General features: G+C 48.4%; 1 protein-coding gene across 5 annotated transcripts in view; it reads right to left on the reverse strand.

The window, feature by feature from the left end:
* Window positions 1-16,207, reverse strand: part of NUP93 (nucleoporin 93) — a 78,684-nt gene that overhangs the window by 42,195 nt on the left and 20,282 nt on the right. Inside the window, exon 1 of one of the 5 annotated variants that reach the window (XM_084533521.1) lies at window positions 1,352-1,425. The exons of the other annotated variants lie outside the window; for them this stretch is intronic. The gene's annotated coding sequence lies outside the window, so the exon portion shown is untranslated. Of the gene's footprint in view, window positions 1-1,351; window positions 1,426-16,207 lie in introns of those variants that run through there. 5 annotated transcript variants of the gene reach the window in all.

Genomic DNA, 16,207 nt, shown 5'->3' on the forward strand with positions numbered 1-16,207 from the left:
GAAAATAATTTGCACCACCACCAAGCACAGGGCTCAGCGAGGCAGCTCCCAGGCAGGTCGGTGGAGACGCTTCCTCCGTCTTTTTACCCCCGTGAGCCACACATCTCATTGTGCTGCACCTGAGGAAGCGATTTTGTGCTAAGCAGCTTCTGCAGGAAGACCTCCAGCACAGGTAAGCTGGGTTAAAAAGGCAACTTTTTGGCCAAGCACTGCCGCCGCTTCCCCTTGCCGACAGCTCAGCGAACAAAAGGAGGGCGCAGGAGGTGGCACGGTGGCACCTTCCCACCCGGGCAGGGATGCTCTGTGCCATCCCAACCTAGCACATCTCATGAACCCACTTCTCCTCCCTGTACAAATTAAAAAACCTCTGAAAGAGCAAGAGAAAGAAGCGACCCACCCCACGCTTCTGCCCCCGAGCAGAGCCTGCAGGTCGCACAGAGCCCGAGTGCGTGGGGCTGAGAGCACGAATTCAGCTGCCACCCACCCTGCCGGTCGTGGCCACCACACCTATATACACGTTCAGCCCCCGATCGCTGCTCTTTCCTACCGTTCCACTGGCTTAACCCCTTTCTGATCACATCCTCGTCACTTGAAAGAGAGGTGGGGTCCAGGCTGCAGACTGGAGTTGACTAGGCAAATCTACTTCACCCTCTTATTCAAGAAACTGAGAAAAAAATGCAAATCTAGGCACCTCGGTTACTCTGGTAAGTGGAAATATTTCCCGACAGACTGCTCCTATTTCCATTTGCATCACACATCCAAAATCCTTACTTCCAAATAAAATTAAAGAAAGTTCAGCATGTCTTTAAATAAATCACAAGTGCATCTGCAGGACCAGAGGAAGGAGTAGACCGACATCTCTGCACCACAATGAAAACTAAGCAAATCACACCATAAGGCAGCGTCCTTATCTTTTGTTAAAAACCCTTCCGTAGACGTTTCACAGCCTAGGGAAGAAAAAAAACAGGGATAAAGACATTCAGAAAGTTAGGCTAGTGCATTTCTCCTCGCATTGACAGCAAAATCGGAAGCGTTGAAGAGGATTTCTGCAAGGCGAGACCCGAGCAGAGGCTGGGCTGCCCCACCCAGCAGCTGCTCCCGAGCAGGAGAGCACCGCAAGGTATCGGCACCGAGCTCGGGGTGCCCTTTTTGCCACCAAAGGACAATTTTCCCCCAAAGTCCCCACCTGCTCGTTTCACCGCTCACCTGCCCCTCGCAACAGCACAAAGAAAAAGCACGGTAAAAGACACCTGGAGGAGAGCTCCTGCCGAAGCAAGCTTTTCCCCTTCGCTTCAGACGTTTGGGAAGAGCCGTTCCTACCTGTAGATCTCAGTACTGCGGAGTTACCAACCTGCTAACGCTGGCTCTAAGCGCCACGCTTCAACTGCCTGGTACTCGGGCTCACACGGCTGTACCTCTCTGCATTAATGCTCGAGTTTTCCCATCTTTAAAAAAATAAGAAAAAAAAGGAAAACAAAAACAAAAACAGAAAAACCTGCAAGTCCTGAAATGGCCGAGACAGCGAAGAGTCCTGCAAGACAATAAGAAGGCAGCTGCTCTCCCCGGCTGAACACCACTGCCCGCAAAGCAGCTATGTCTTTTTTTTTTTTTCTTTCCAGCGGTGTGCTTTATTCAAATTCTAGGGAAAGCATCAGCCTGAAACCAGAAACTGATGGGAGTACCAGTTTATAGGTTACAGAGGATATTTTATTGTTAACGGACTGTACCATGTAGGGACCGGGAGGGGGTGAGGCGGCGTGCAGGCGAGAGGAGAGAGCACGATTTTTTTTTTTCCCTTTCCCCGAGCCGCTGCAATTACTCTGATGTGAATTTTTGATGACTTCCGACATATTGCATGGTTAATAATCGGCTCAGCTGTCATGTCTGGTTAATGTGGAAAATGCATTTGCTGCATTGTGATGCAGCACCGCGGCCACAGACTGTAGCACCAGTTGTGAAGCTATTCCCTTCGCCGAGCTGCATGAATTTGCACATACCATGAGGCTGGAATAAACGCCAGTTTGATGTGATACAGCATCAGCAATGCCTCTGCCATTTTAGCCCCGCAGAGCTGCTGAAACTACTTGTACCGGCTCATCATCTCGCCGCATATTAATCGGTGTCGACGTTGTCACGGGGGGCTCTGATTCCCCATTGTTTTGCTGGCCCCGGTTATTCAGCAGTTAAAAGCTGTAGATAGTATTTACATTAAACGGTGGTCGTCTCCGTAGCTCTGAAGAGGTCGCTTAATTGTATGCACGGGTACCTCCATGAAACTGTCAGCACGACAGGCGCAGCCCTGTTATTAATACACGCTCAGCCTGGCTGCGTCTTCCTCCGTGCGATCCTTACCCATTAAATATATATAAATGTAGGTATATAAAAGCGTCCTCATTGCAAATGATGGGGCACGAGGGGTAAAAACACGCTGCTTAGCAATAAAGAGGGTTTTATTCGCCACGTACCACTTCTTCCCGCACACTTTAAGCACCAAACGAGAAGTGCAAGGTTACACAAAACCCCAACGTGTGCCTTCCCTTGTCGCCAATAGAAAAACAATGCTGCGAGCGACCGTGCAATTACGAGAGGGGATGTAAAACAGCAGAGATGAAGCCATGCTAAGAGCCAGTCACCCGATGATTAAAGTCAGGCCAGTATATTCCAGCAGTCAGGTGATGGTGCCATCATTACAGTGCAGAAAGCCAGAGAAACATCGAGAAACGGACCACCCCCAGCTCAAGGAAAAAAAAAAAAATTAGAAGCACTGAAGAAATAAGGAATGCATTTGCTAGTAGGCAAAACGCACGAGCCTGAAGAAGGGTTTTACCAAACAGTGTCGCTTCTGTGGGGTTAACCCGCCGTGCCAGCACAGCTCCCTCCAGCCTCCAGCTGCTGGTGGCACTCCCTAACTCTGAATTTTCTCCTAAAACCCCGAGTGACAGCCCTGCTGCACTCACACTGCATCTCCCAGCTCTAGGAGTCTGCCTCCTGCTGAAGGCACGTCCTCTGTTTGGAAGCACTCGGCCACAAAAATCCCAATTTGGGATGTCCACGTTGGGATCTCCTGAGGCACAAGATGCTCTCATCCGCTACCATTGACCTGTCTGCAGAATCACCCCGAAACCCAAGCAAGCCACTATTTCCATTTTTGCCTTAATTAAAACCACACTGCAGGGGTATTGGCTGGACACAAAGTACCAGGGAAAATGGTGCAGAGCATTTTACAGAGGGGAAAAACAGGCTCTGAATTAATGGTGCACTTTCTGGTTTGGGAGCAGTTCCACTTGCCGGTGTCAGGTTTTCAGAAGGTGCTCAGTGACTCAGGCTTATCCGCTTCCAGCGGCATCGCTGGGCACCTGGCACAAGTCAGAGCTGCACTGGCACAGAGGCTGCTCGAGAACAGGGCGTTTTGGCTTGGAAACCAGCAAACTTGATCCCAGGAGCGATTTCTCAAACCACTGCAAGGAGCAAACTCTCCGTGCTGGTAACCCAAGAAACGCCGCACAGAACTCCTGAATCCCTGCATCGGGAGTCTCTGAGTGGAAAAAACAGGACCAAAAACATCGATGCTCTGAAAGGAAAACCCCTGATCACTACCAGCTACACCCCAAAGCACAAGTAAAGTCCATTGAGGGGGAGGATTAATGCCTGGATTAATCTAACCCAGGCATTTCTGAGCATCCCTGCCTCACGGTGTCCCTGCAGTCGTGCTCACCTCCGCACCTCAACACTCTCCCCTGGTTTTGGGTCGCTTTTCCACCTCCTTACCTCCAGCTCACGCAACCTGCCAGCTGTACGGTGCCATGAGCACAGGAGACACACACAGAGCTTCTGCTTTCCAGGCACACTTTAAACAGGTGAAGGGTATTACTTGGAGAGACAGCCAGCTCTTTGGGACAGGGAGTCGGGGAGCACAGTGGATCTGGAGCCGCCAGCAGCAGCTCTGAAGATGCTATTTCACAAACAGAGGTTCTCTGTTGTTTTCCAGCCACGTATTGTACTGCAGAAGCTACTCCCAGCTGCAGAAGCACGCAGTACAGATCAGCACAGCTTATACTCGCCTTTTACAGATTTCATTTTCAGCTCCCAGAGCTGCAGGGGAAGCTTCCCCAGCGTGGCTCGGCTTCCCTTACCTAGGGGTTTCCTTAAAGCAACAGCCTTGACGGGTAGGACCAGAAACTATTCCCTCCAAATGGCTGTTAGCATAACCAGCACTGAGGGGTAGCCACGCTAAGATGTCGGAACCGCTGTCTCTGTTGCAGGAAATCAATTTAGCAGCATTCAGCTGGCTCACGCATCAATCAATCCTGCACTCAGATGTGACTTTGGGAGGAAACAGGGAAAAAAAACCTACTCGGGGTTACTGGGCCACAGCTAAGGAAAGCCATCAGAGTTTTACTTCTGAGAAGAAAGCACCATATCCCAAAGAAATATGATTCACAGATCATGCAGAAGCCCTGTGAATTGTTTTAATGGTTTTTGTGATGCTTGCAGTGGAGTCGTTTGGATAACCCACACCCCTAACTGGGTGATTTCATGTAGCAGCAGGTAAAGATAACATCAGCTGTTTGGTCACAGAAGATAGGTTGGGTTTAGATTTTTTTTGTTGCTGTTCTTAAAACCAGTTGATTTCAATTTGTTGCTGTTCTTAAAACCGGTTGATTTCAATTTGAAAGGCAAGAGAGTCAGGCAGACTTTTCAGTTCCTGACAGCACATGAATATCCTCCTGTGTCCACATCACTCCCTCGCTGCCCCTCCGGGTGCCCAACCGTACACTGCCTACCAGGACATCCTTCCCTCTCCATTGCATCTCTGGGGTGAAGGAGATTCCTTCACAATAACCATGAAATCAAAGATGCTATCATCCCTACCCTAAAGCCAAGAAAAAACCCTAAAGCATCCTAGGATACAGTCTCTGTAGTCTCTTTTCCCTTTCTTTTGGAGCCTAACATTGGGCAGGGGAGAGGAGACAAATACAAAAATCACCCCTGGATCTATTCCTGTATGAGCTTTTTTTTTCCTTTTTTTTTTTTTTTTAAAAAAAAAAAAAAAAAGAAGTCCTACAGCTGCAATGCCTCCTACCAGCAAGCAGCATTAGCCAGCAAAAAAACAGCAGACATTGCTGGCAGCAGCAAGTTAAATCAGGGACAGGTAGCTCCTTCCCGAAAATCTTTTCCTCCCTGCTTAATCCAGCGCTGTGGCAGCAGCAAATACTGCACTGTCATAGTGGGTCTGGAGAGTGCCTTAGAGCATTATCTCCTTCCTCTCTGCAAGGCTGGCAGCGATTATCCAGCACTAATGACAAGCTAGGTCTCCTCGGAAGGAGGCTGTCACACCGCGTGCGCTGCGCTCCCAGCTCTGCGCACTCATCCTCTTCCTCCGGAGGGATGCGGAGAGAGGAGCCAGCGGCTCAGGAGTTGGGTTTGGGCTGGTTAGGGGTAGAGAAGACAGGGAGAAAATAAAGTTTACGCTTCCTTTTGTATCAATACAGTGATATTGCCACGCAAACAGTGCAGAAAGGCAGCTGGGATGAGCCTATCATAATGCTGCTGGCCTATCTGGCAGGAAATTTGGGCTCCGTGGCAAAGGGCTGATTTTTGTGGGCTAGGAGAACGTGAGTTACCCAAAGCTGAAGCAAAAAGGAGGACTGAGAAGTGATCGGCCTCCAGCAATACTTGGTGGCCTCTTCTAGCAGGGGAAAACCCAGAAACCTGGCCAGAGCTTGAGCCACAGGCTTCTTACAGAGCTTGAAGCAGGCTCCAGTTTTACTGCAGCTTTTTGGGGCTCACCGTGCCCTGGCCAGGAGGCAGGAAGGAAACACACCGAGTGGGGAAGCAGCCCTGACAGCACCGATGCAGAAACGCCGCTTTTTGACCTAGGAATGGGGAAAAGAAACACAAATCTGGTAAAATCAGGAAAGCGACAGTCCCAAGCCAAGCAGAGGAGGGGGAAGCCCGGGCAGAGGGGATTAGCAGCGACACTGGCAGCGCTGTTCTGCCATCCCCGCCCCGCACCCCAATTAGCGGTATCATTTGTCGGGATGAATGGGGAACTTGCACTCAATTCGGCAATTTGACAGAGTGTCACTGAGCTACCTCCCGTCCATATTTATCCGAGAGGCGAGAGCAGGAACCGGTTTTAATTAGAGCCTTTTGAACAAAGGACCAGGGGTATTACCCATGCTCTCACCATCAAGCGATAATTGAGATGTAATCGTTTAAACAAAGCGCAACAAGTGTCCATTTACCCAAAGCCATTGTTAAATATCTACTAGGAGATTATTTTCAAAATTATAATGTGCCATGAATATTCAAACCACTTTCCTTCTTTAGCGTTAAAAAGAATAATCACCTTAAAAAAAAAAAAAGCACAACTGGAAGCCAAACAGCTATTTTGCAGCAGAATTTGAGGAGGGTTTTAAACATGCCAGGGGTAATTTACAGGGACTGGGGGGGGGAAGGAGCGATGGCTCTGGCTTTTGGAGCCTGGAAAGCCCTCTTTTGTACAGCATTAGTGCATGCTCTGTAATTATGCAGGGAACGTGTTAATTTTTAATTCGGAATGCTAACCCTTTTATATATATAAATATATATATATTTTTATATATATATACAAGCTCTGAATGTCAATGCCTCTCACAGACGACTGCCAGCAGTGCCGTGACCACAGGCAGGTCCCTCCTCTCGCAGGGAGGTCGGGCACAGCGTGCTGCAAAGCAGCTGAACCCACCGTAAAACAGATTTTAGAAAACCATCGCCGTGGTGTCACAGCAGGCAAAACCCTCTCGGCCCCACAACCTATTACTCCAGGTCACTGCTACTCACACCTTTGTTCCTGCAGGTCTTTCTAGCTGCTGAATCGAGCACGGCTCCGCAAGAAGCTGAATTCCCACACCCCTCGTGTTGTCACACAGGTGAGCACGGAGAGGTGACCCTAACACCACCTGGAGGCCCAAACAAGTTAATGACCCAAACACCAAGCCCATCTTTCCCCTCTTCCAACTCATACCAACGCCCCCGCGACGTCCTCAACCCATGGAGCCCTGATTTAGGAGCACCTCTGACACAGCCCGGCAATGAATCATTAACTCCAGCAGAAACCGCAGAGCACCAGCTCGCAGCAAGCAGGATCCTCCTGCGATGATTAGCCAGAATGCAATTATCCGTGCTCCTGCTCCTCGCGCAACGTCGCTGAGCTCTCCATCACACCAAGCCCAACAGGCACCACGCAGACATCCACACGGGAACAGAAAGAAGTCCGTGCTTTTACCTTTGTTTCCCCAGGGCTCTTATTAATTGTGAGTGGTCTAAGAGAGCTCTGCCTCCCCCTGCACGGCAGCGACCACCCGTGGATGTGCATCACTGGAAAAAGGGCGACACACGCAGAACCGAGCCCAGCAGCAGCATCGCGACACACGGAGAGAGCAACCTGCTCAGCTCTGCCAAGGGAACCTCAACAGCTCCCAATATCAAAGTAAAAGGGGCTGAGAGAGGCATAAAATCAGAGCAGCGACAGGATTGAGCAGGTTGCCTTACACCCAAGATGTGCACGGCTGCTTGCTTGGGACAGGACACCACGCAGCTCCATATGAACACTGGGGAGGCAGGGCAAAGACAGCATTCTCCGTTTTCCTTAGCAGGGAAGCTAAATTTGTGCTTTTCCTTTAATTCCAGCTGCCAGCTCTGAAGAAAGCAGCACGAGAACTGCTGGCCTGCGAGAGAAGTGAAACACCCACGAGCAGGGTGGTTACAATCAGCTTTGTCAAACCAGCCACGGGTTTTTCCTAGTGGAAGCACCACTGAAATTGGTATTGGCATCTCGGTGGGCTTCGTTAGGAGTCAGGTCTACTCCGTCCAGGCCTTTATGCTGGGCTCATCATGTTAATATCCACGTGCCTTCCAGTCCTGCAGCAACACGCTGGCCATGCCTGCTTGATTAATGGTTCAAGATTGTCATCACCACCAGAATGATTAACAAGCTGTATTTATCAATACATTAGCACCAAGTCTCCTCCCAAGTAATGTTTCTACACAGGATGGGTTTGCAGAGTTGGAAGAGAAATGAAAACCTGTCCTTCGCTGACCAGATGAAGTTGGTCAGAGGGTTTTATCACCTGGAGGAAACGTTTGTTTCTTCGCTCGGCTCACCTCACCTTGTCACCTCGGATTAGAGGATATTGGGGATACAGCTTCTCGCAGAGGAACTACAAGTGTCCATCTCTGGAGCTCAACTAAAAGGGAAGATGAAGGGATGAACAGCGTAGCTTGCCCTTAAAGCACAGCACATCGAAACTAAGGAGGTCTGATCTGGACTTCCACACCCAGAAGACTGCAGTTATTAATACTACTCCTTTTGTACTCACACACCCTTCACCGTTCCCAATGATCTTCCATTTGGACTTTTTTCCCCCTTTTTACACTGGAAAATCACTATATGATCTTGCTTTTGAGTTATCACTCAGTAACTCCTTGCAAAGACAGTGGCAAGAATTGGGCTGGCTGGAGAACAGGAACAGAGATGGAAGAGAACTGGGAGAGCCCAAACCTCAGGGCTCAGTCGAGATGAAGGATCGACACCACCACGCGTCCCCAGGTGGGCTGGTTGTGGTGAGGCAGCAGCAAACATCTGGGGACAGGCTGAGCTCAAGGACTTTGTGCAGAGATTTGGAAACAACATCTTGGGTAGGAGACCCTTGTTGTTAGACCTTACCATCAGCTTCTCGTCTGTCCAAACCCTCCAGAACTGGAGGTAAGAGAAACCCCCTGAAAATGGAGTTACAACCCATCCGGTTAGAAAAGGAGCAAGGACTCATCAAGATGAGGGAGGGGAACACGCACAGCTTTCACTGAGAGCAATGTGCACAGCCACACGACATGGGGATTGGTCTCACCAAACCAGAACAGCCTTTTCAAGCAGATCAAGGACCCTCAGGAAGGGATGGATGCTGACTCAGGAAACCATTAAAAGGACAAAGTGACTTTCAAACAGAGGTCACCAGTTCAAACTGGAACTAGATGAGCACCAGTCAAGACTAAAGCAAGTAAGGACTGATTAGTGGTTTTAACAAAAACGTCCCTGATCTCCCTTCAGCTCCAGCTGTTCCAGTGCTCATATTGCAAGTTTATGGCAGAAAGTGACAGAACTCCCTGCCCTAGCCCCCCAAGACCAGCCAAAAATCAGCAGGCACCCAGAGAGCAAGTGCTTCCCACTGCAGGAACAGCACAAGTGTGAGAGCTGCTCTGCCCTATGCTCAAAACAGATCAAATATTTCTGTTGGTCGTGGCTGCCTCCCTTACAGGGTTCTCCTGCTTGGTGCTGAACACGTGTAGGCAACCTACTGCAGCTGGATCCCCACCTTCCACCTATCATCGTCTGTAAGCAAGCACAAAGATCACATGGCAGGTTTTGAGTGGATGCTGTCGATGCATTTTCATGCACAATTACTTAGCTAATTCGTTAGCCTTGTACAACTTACTCATCCAAGAAACAGAGACCCAGCAGATATCAGCTCTGATTTTCATTAGAGACCTTGCACCACCACAGGCTCAGAACCCTTGTTGCAAGAAACCTTTCAGACAGGGTTCCAGGACCTATTTTGCTAACAAAAAACAGCAAATACACAACGTTGAGCACGCAGGAGTCACATCCAGCAGCATAGTTGCTCTAACTCTGCTCACCAAGCAAAGCTTGAGCATTTCCCATCCATCTTCCCAGGGAACTGGTAGGTCCACCATTGCACCACGCTGTACAATACAGAGACAACCCACAAAACAATTTCCTTCCTACTATTATTAGGCACAACTCACCTACTTGGAGTTTGGGTCGAACCACTGCTCGTTTAGCAAACATTTCCTTGCAGAGCAGCAGCTTCAATAGCATGGTGATGATAAAAACACACCGCTGCTTATTGTTAAATAGGAAGATCTGCTGCTAGGCAATTATGATGGAGGGTATTGTCCATGGAGCGTTACCAAACTGTGTTCTTGCAAGTGACACTAACTCCTGTGCATTTCTTATAAAATAAATGTGTGTATTTATTATAAAATCACAGAATAGCCCAAGGTCGTAGGGACCCCCAAGCACCACTGAGTCCAATCCCTGGCTCCATACAGGACCACCCCAAAACCACACCATACATCTGAGACTGTTGTCTTCTCAGCAATGTTTTTTGAACTCCAGCAGCTCGGTGCCATGCCCACATCCCTGGGCAGCCTGTCCCAGTGCCCGAGCACCTCTGGGTGCAGAACCTTTCCCTAACCCCCAGCCTGACGCTCCCCTGTCCCAGCTCCATGCTGTCCCCTCGAGTCCTGGCACTGTCCCCAGAGAGCAGAGCTCAGCACCTGCCCCTCCTGAGTAAAGCTGCAAGTAAAAAGAAAACTTGATTTCATTTCTGAAGAAACTTTTATTAATATTTGCTCCAAAGGAGATCTTCCAGCTTCAGCTTAATACTCCCCCAAACGCGTTTCCCCTGGGGTCCTCCATTACCAGCAAGGGCTCTCCTTGCGCATCCACATGTTCTTGCAACAGATTCTCTTTGCTATCTAATTTGAGAGCCTTAGGTGTTAAGCATTCGAGGAATGCAATCAAATCCTGCCCCTTCCAGGCCTCCTGGGACACCTATTAATTCACCCTCCTGTAGAGAAAGAGTTTATCATCTCCTGCAATTGCCAGTATCTAAAAAAGTGGAACAGGGCAACTTAAATTGGCATGGCAATTATTTAACATCTATAAATAGTTGTTGCCACGGTGTAAATTAAATTGCTGTACGGTAACATCCTCTTTTCTATCTTTTAAGGCTCAAGTCTGATTAAGGCAGGTAAAGAGGGGCCATGCCACACAAGAGCCACTGGGAAGGGAATACAAGTGCTCAGGAACAGGGCTCTACGCCACACAAAGGTGAGCTGGAAACCCAGCGTAACTCATTAGGTTCTTTTTCTCATTTAGTAGGAAAAAAAGTAAATAATTTCCACGCTGCTTCATGATCTGTCCCCCAAACACAACACACTGAAATGTCCCCGTGAAATCCGCAGACCAACCATGGTAATTCAATGGGTAAGAACTGCGCAGGGAAAGGAAGTCCTACAGGTTTGTTTGTTTGTTTGTTTTTTCCAAAAGGGTTTTTCCAGCATCCTTGTTGCCTTAGGAAATGAGGAGGCTGCCTTGCACAGAACCACCAGGCTGACGGGCTACTGGAACAGGGGGTTGGGGAAGGTCAGATGGGGACCGAGGGGGACACAGAACCCAAAATCTTCAAGGGCAGGAAAAATATAACAGAGATACCAGCACAAGTTTCACCTGGGTCATGGCACCAGCCACACTGGCACGTGCTTTGGAGATGGAGAAACCGCTCCTGGCTCCCAGTGGGAGGAAAGCTTTCTCTCTCTGGGCAAAAGTATCATACACATTTCCTTGAAAAAGGCAGAATCTAACAGGTAATAACCCCGCTTCATGGCAGCTTGTTATTTAATGGAAAGCTGGAATGACAAGAAAGGGGCCGCAGCGAGTCCTGGCTGCAGGTCTGGGCACGGAAGATGCAATGCCACCCAGGACAGCAGCCAGAGGGCAAACTCCTGGCTCCACACCTTCTGTGAATCCCATCCTGCACATCTGGGAGAGCAGAAAGCTGTGTCAGCCTCCCTTCACTTCCAGTGCTTATTCTGAGGTGTATTATAGTTATTAAGGCTTGGTGTAATTATTCTTCGTGGCAGGCTGTGAAAGGCAGCGTTACTGCCTTACAGTGCCAGGTCGCTGAACAACAGCCTTTTCCACCAAAAGCACGTTCCCATCCCCACCCAAAAGCGAAGACACGCAGAAAGTGAAGCAAGCTTCATCCTTTCTGCTTTTTGACAGCTTCTGTAAATGGGAGACAGAAAAGCCAGGGAGAGGAGAAGAAAGAAAACTTGGTATGCAACCTGAAAAAGCACTGTTCCAGAGAGCAACTGGGAATGGAGGGCTCGGGGCACTGCTGGCTGACTGCGATGGCAAATGGTTTGGTAAAAGCCTTCGTTAGAAGTCTGCCAGCCCTTCCTGCCTTACCGATACCAAACGGTGACTGCAGTCAGGAAAGCTGCTTTGTGCAAAGGCTGTCCCTGCACAGCAGCACTGGCATCAGGCCTCCCACACCCATATTCAACTCTCTGCAGCCTCTTCTACAAGCTAGGACTGTCCCATCTGTAACGTGGCACTGAGCCTTGAGCCCAAGGAGCAGGTGGGACAGGTACCATTGCCTACCTGGGGGTAAACACCCCTGGGAGCTGATAGTGCTGCAGGGAGACAGAGCCCTGTCTCACATCTCAGAAGAGTTATAAGCTGCCAAGAATATTTTTATGGGAAGTGCTACTGATGCTTAACACCAACAAAACCTTCCTCTCAAAAAAAAAACATGACTTGTTTTAATTCAATAAACTACGGAGTCAGTACCACTACTCTGCATCCCCAAACGTCTCTGTCGGGGGCTCCGCAAGCACTGGGTGTCTCAAAGAGAAAATGAGAAATTTCAAAGGCACAAACCTCAAAACGTCAGGACTGCTGCCTCCTTCCCTCTGTCCCCGTCTTCAGATGTTCCTTTTAGCACGTAAAGGTTAACGAGCCAAAAAAAAACCAACAAAACAAGCAAACAAGGAAACTTGAGACTTGCCTTTTTTTTTTTTTTTTTTTTTTTTTAAATCCAAACCACATTAGTACTTTTGGAGAGCCAGATTATATCATAAAATGCAGGATTTCAACACTCTGGCACCAGGCCAGCGTTTTAATGGACGTTCAGACACGAAGGAAATGGCTGTGCATTAAGCCTACCAATAAGTCAACAATCAATACCCCGGTATTACAGTAAAAATACAATGCCCCCTTTGTAACCGCTCCTGGCCTCGTCCCTCTTTGTCAAGCTCAGCTCTAAATAATAATAAAAAATAAAAAAATAAAGTCTGGAAGCAAGAAATGAAGCATGGTTATTTCACAGCTACCAAACGGTACAGATGTGCGTATTATAAACAGGAAAGTCAGGAATAAGAAGGGCAGAACTTCAGACACAAAATTAACCAAGCAGGTCAAGAGGTAAGAGCAGCAAAATACAGAAACCTCAAAGCCAAGCCCCAAGCAAGTGCAGATCAGCAGCCTGATTCCAGCTTTATCTCCAAAGAGCATCTCAACCAAAAGAAAACAAGAAAAAAGAATTGCATCAGAGCAAGCTAACATTTGGGTTTTAATCTAATTCATAGATTTTAATTGCCTGCACAACGTCAGCCTTGCACGTCCCCCCAGCGTAAGCCATCAGCTGGATCAGCCCAAGGCAAGCTCTGCAGAGGACGGGGCTGGACGCCCTCTGGAAAGCAGGAGCACCAGGCAGGATTGCTCTGCCATGGAACAAATGCTTGAAATTTAGTTAACTCTGCCTTCCCATTCTGAGACACGGTCGTAACGCTGAGCCACTGCTACATTTCTGAGCAGTGGAAAAAACCTCGGGTTTATGGGCAGCTGGAGCAGCTGCCTGCGCCCAGGGTCGGCCTGTTTTTCAGGAAGAAACGGTGGCAGCCACCGATCCAGTGCTGTGAAACCTGGATGTGAAAACAGGAGGACAAAACCAATTCCAATTGTTCATTTTTATCTCCGCAGCCTGGAGAGCTCAGTGCTGAAATGGAACTTCATCATGGAACGGTTAAGCCAGCGTAATAGCTTGGGTAAACAGCCGGCTGAATTCTCCATTTTCTTCCCCGAGTCTGCAAATACACAGAGGGAAACAGAGAACGATTGTTTCAGAAATCCTGCCACAGATCCTTTACGTTTATTTGCTAAAACTATCTCCCGTCCCTGGGGCTTCAGCTCTAAACAAGCACACGGCAGGGCTAGGAATATGGAAAGGCTTCTCGCTGATGGTTTTGTGTCTGGGCACCCACACCTCGAGGTTCAGCTCTGCAAAAGGACCCAAGGCAGCAAGCCCAGCAGCTGAAGAACAGGGCTGTGCATGTGTTCGAGGACCACAGAGCTGTCCTTGGGTGCACAAACCCAGCTCTGTAGCTGGGTACGTGTCCAGCAATGGGCTGGGATGGATCTCAGATCATGAGGTTTTGCTGCTCTGTCTCAAGCACTCTCTAGGATCAAGCACATCCCAAATAATCCATCCCAAGCAAGGGTCGCCATACAAAATGCTGCTGTGTAAAATGATTATATCGGGCAGCAGGCAGTAGCTGTATTGACTCCTCCAGCCCCAGCCTGTGACTCTAATCATCTGGCAGTGTAATCGAAGGGTTTGTGTGGCCACAGCTTCAGCCCAGAGAAGCTGAAGATCACCAGCTCAGACTGGCTGATAGCCACTGCAGATGGCTTTGCAGTAAGAGGGTGGTTTCAGCCTGTAGCACAGCTTCGGTTCCTCATTTCAGGTGGGACAGGAGCTCTGCTGACAGCCAGCCTGGTACAGAGGCAGCCGGAAAGCACCGACAAAGAGGAACAGCCTCTGCTTCCCCTGGGCTAGTACCTGAGGGAGGGAAGGTGGAGGCCAGATAAATGCTGCTGAGCACCGAGCAGGACTGCGAACAGCAAGGAGGTCTGAGGAAACAGCAATAAGGAAAACATCCGCATAAAGCCCTCACTACAGACCTTGCGAGAGCCAGCAGTAAATGCAACCTTTATTTCACAGGTGAAGAAACTGCTGCATAGGAAGGCAAGCTCAAAGTCAAGCATGAAAATCAGGAAAAAATTGGATCCAGCTCTCCCCATTTCCTGAGCTGAAAACCAGCTGCTGCAGAAGGCTGTTTTCTAAGTAAATATACCCACCGTGGGGTGCCAGGCAGGCAGGGATCCAGGAACTCAAGGGTCAGGCGCTATTCAATATTTGAATCAGTGCAATAAAACACCGCATAAATATTTAAACTGGCATCCCTGCTCCAAAATACTCTTGGAACACATTTCAACTGCTTGCTTTCAAAGTTGGGAACTCTCCTTCCTTTCCTTCTTCTGTCCTGGGGAAGATCTGAAAACAACCCAAAGAGGCTCCTGTTTCCTGCTCGCCCAGAGCCCATCTGACAGCAGTCTGTGTGTTTTTGTGCTGCTTTGTGTCAGCAAAGTACAAATGGATAAATCTAAAGCACTGAAAACCCACATCCTTGGCTCTTTGTGACGGCCTTGCTCTAAATTCTCGCAAGAGAAAAAGACCTCCAGGATCACTCTCCGTTTTTATATCGAATTTATAACCTCTGGCTTCAGAAACTAAACGTTTGGCTTCTACTTTAGCTGTTCTCACAATGTGTGCTATAAAATAACTTCAGACAACATTTCTTGTTTGACACTTCCAGAGAAGGAAGGACACAGTATTGGCTTGGGTGTGAATATAAATCAAGAAGTCAAAGCCCAGCGACAAATGCATTTTGTTTTTTCATATGAAATTGAATCTCTTAATTATTTCAGCTTGGTATAGGAAAAGCTGTGACAGTCATCGATATAAGTTATGGTTTGAGATTTTTAAGGCAGCATTTTCTATCAGTAGTCATAACCTGTGCTTCCCTGCCCACCCCCTGCCCTCAAGCTATAACATTCAATAGGAGAGGACCTGCTGTGGGAAGAGGATGAAGCTGTGTAGGTGTGCACAGGCAATACCCCACCTGTCCAGCTGTCTGCTCTGATGGATGTTCCAGTCCTGAGACCTCCCCAGGCACGTTCAGTGCTGATTCACAGAGCTTACTCCTACTTCAGCCTTCATCCCGCCATGTTTCTATATCCTAGGCCTGTCAGTAAAATTATCCTCTAAAATTTATCCTCTAAAACAGGTTAAGATTTAACTGATAGTCAAAAACTCTAAAACGTTCCAGTAAGACTTCTGTTATTAGCACCATCAGGTTTTCATAATAAACCTCACACAGCTACTGACCACAGAGATGTGCCGTGGCATCTGACATCTGCAGTATTGTTTCTCCTCCTGCTAACAATAGGTTATTCAGCTGATGCTGCTAGTAGCACCTACGTAAATCTTTCAAGAGATTAACAGTTAAAGTGAATTAAGAAAGCATGGAGTGGAAGCCAGCTCTTCCTTAACAGTTTTGATTTTGCTGGGCTATCAGAAGTAACCAAATCTTGGTTACTAATGTGAAAGGAAGATCTGATGATCCTCCAAGATGCGATTACTCTGTCAGAATGTACCTCTGTGTATCAAAAAGCACTGCTTCTGTACAAACATTTTGAAGGGTAGTGCTGCACTTTAATCATTTATACTGGTGG

The sequence above is a fragment of the Aythya ferina genome (genome assembly GCF_964211825.1).
Source record: "Aythya ferina genome assembly, chromosome: 12".
Lineage (NCBI taxonomy): Eukaryota > Metazoa > Chordata > Aves > Anseriformes > Anatidae > Aythya > Aythya ferina.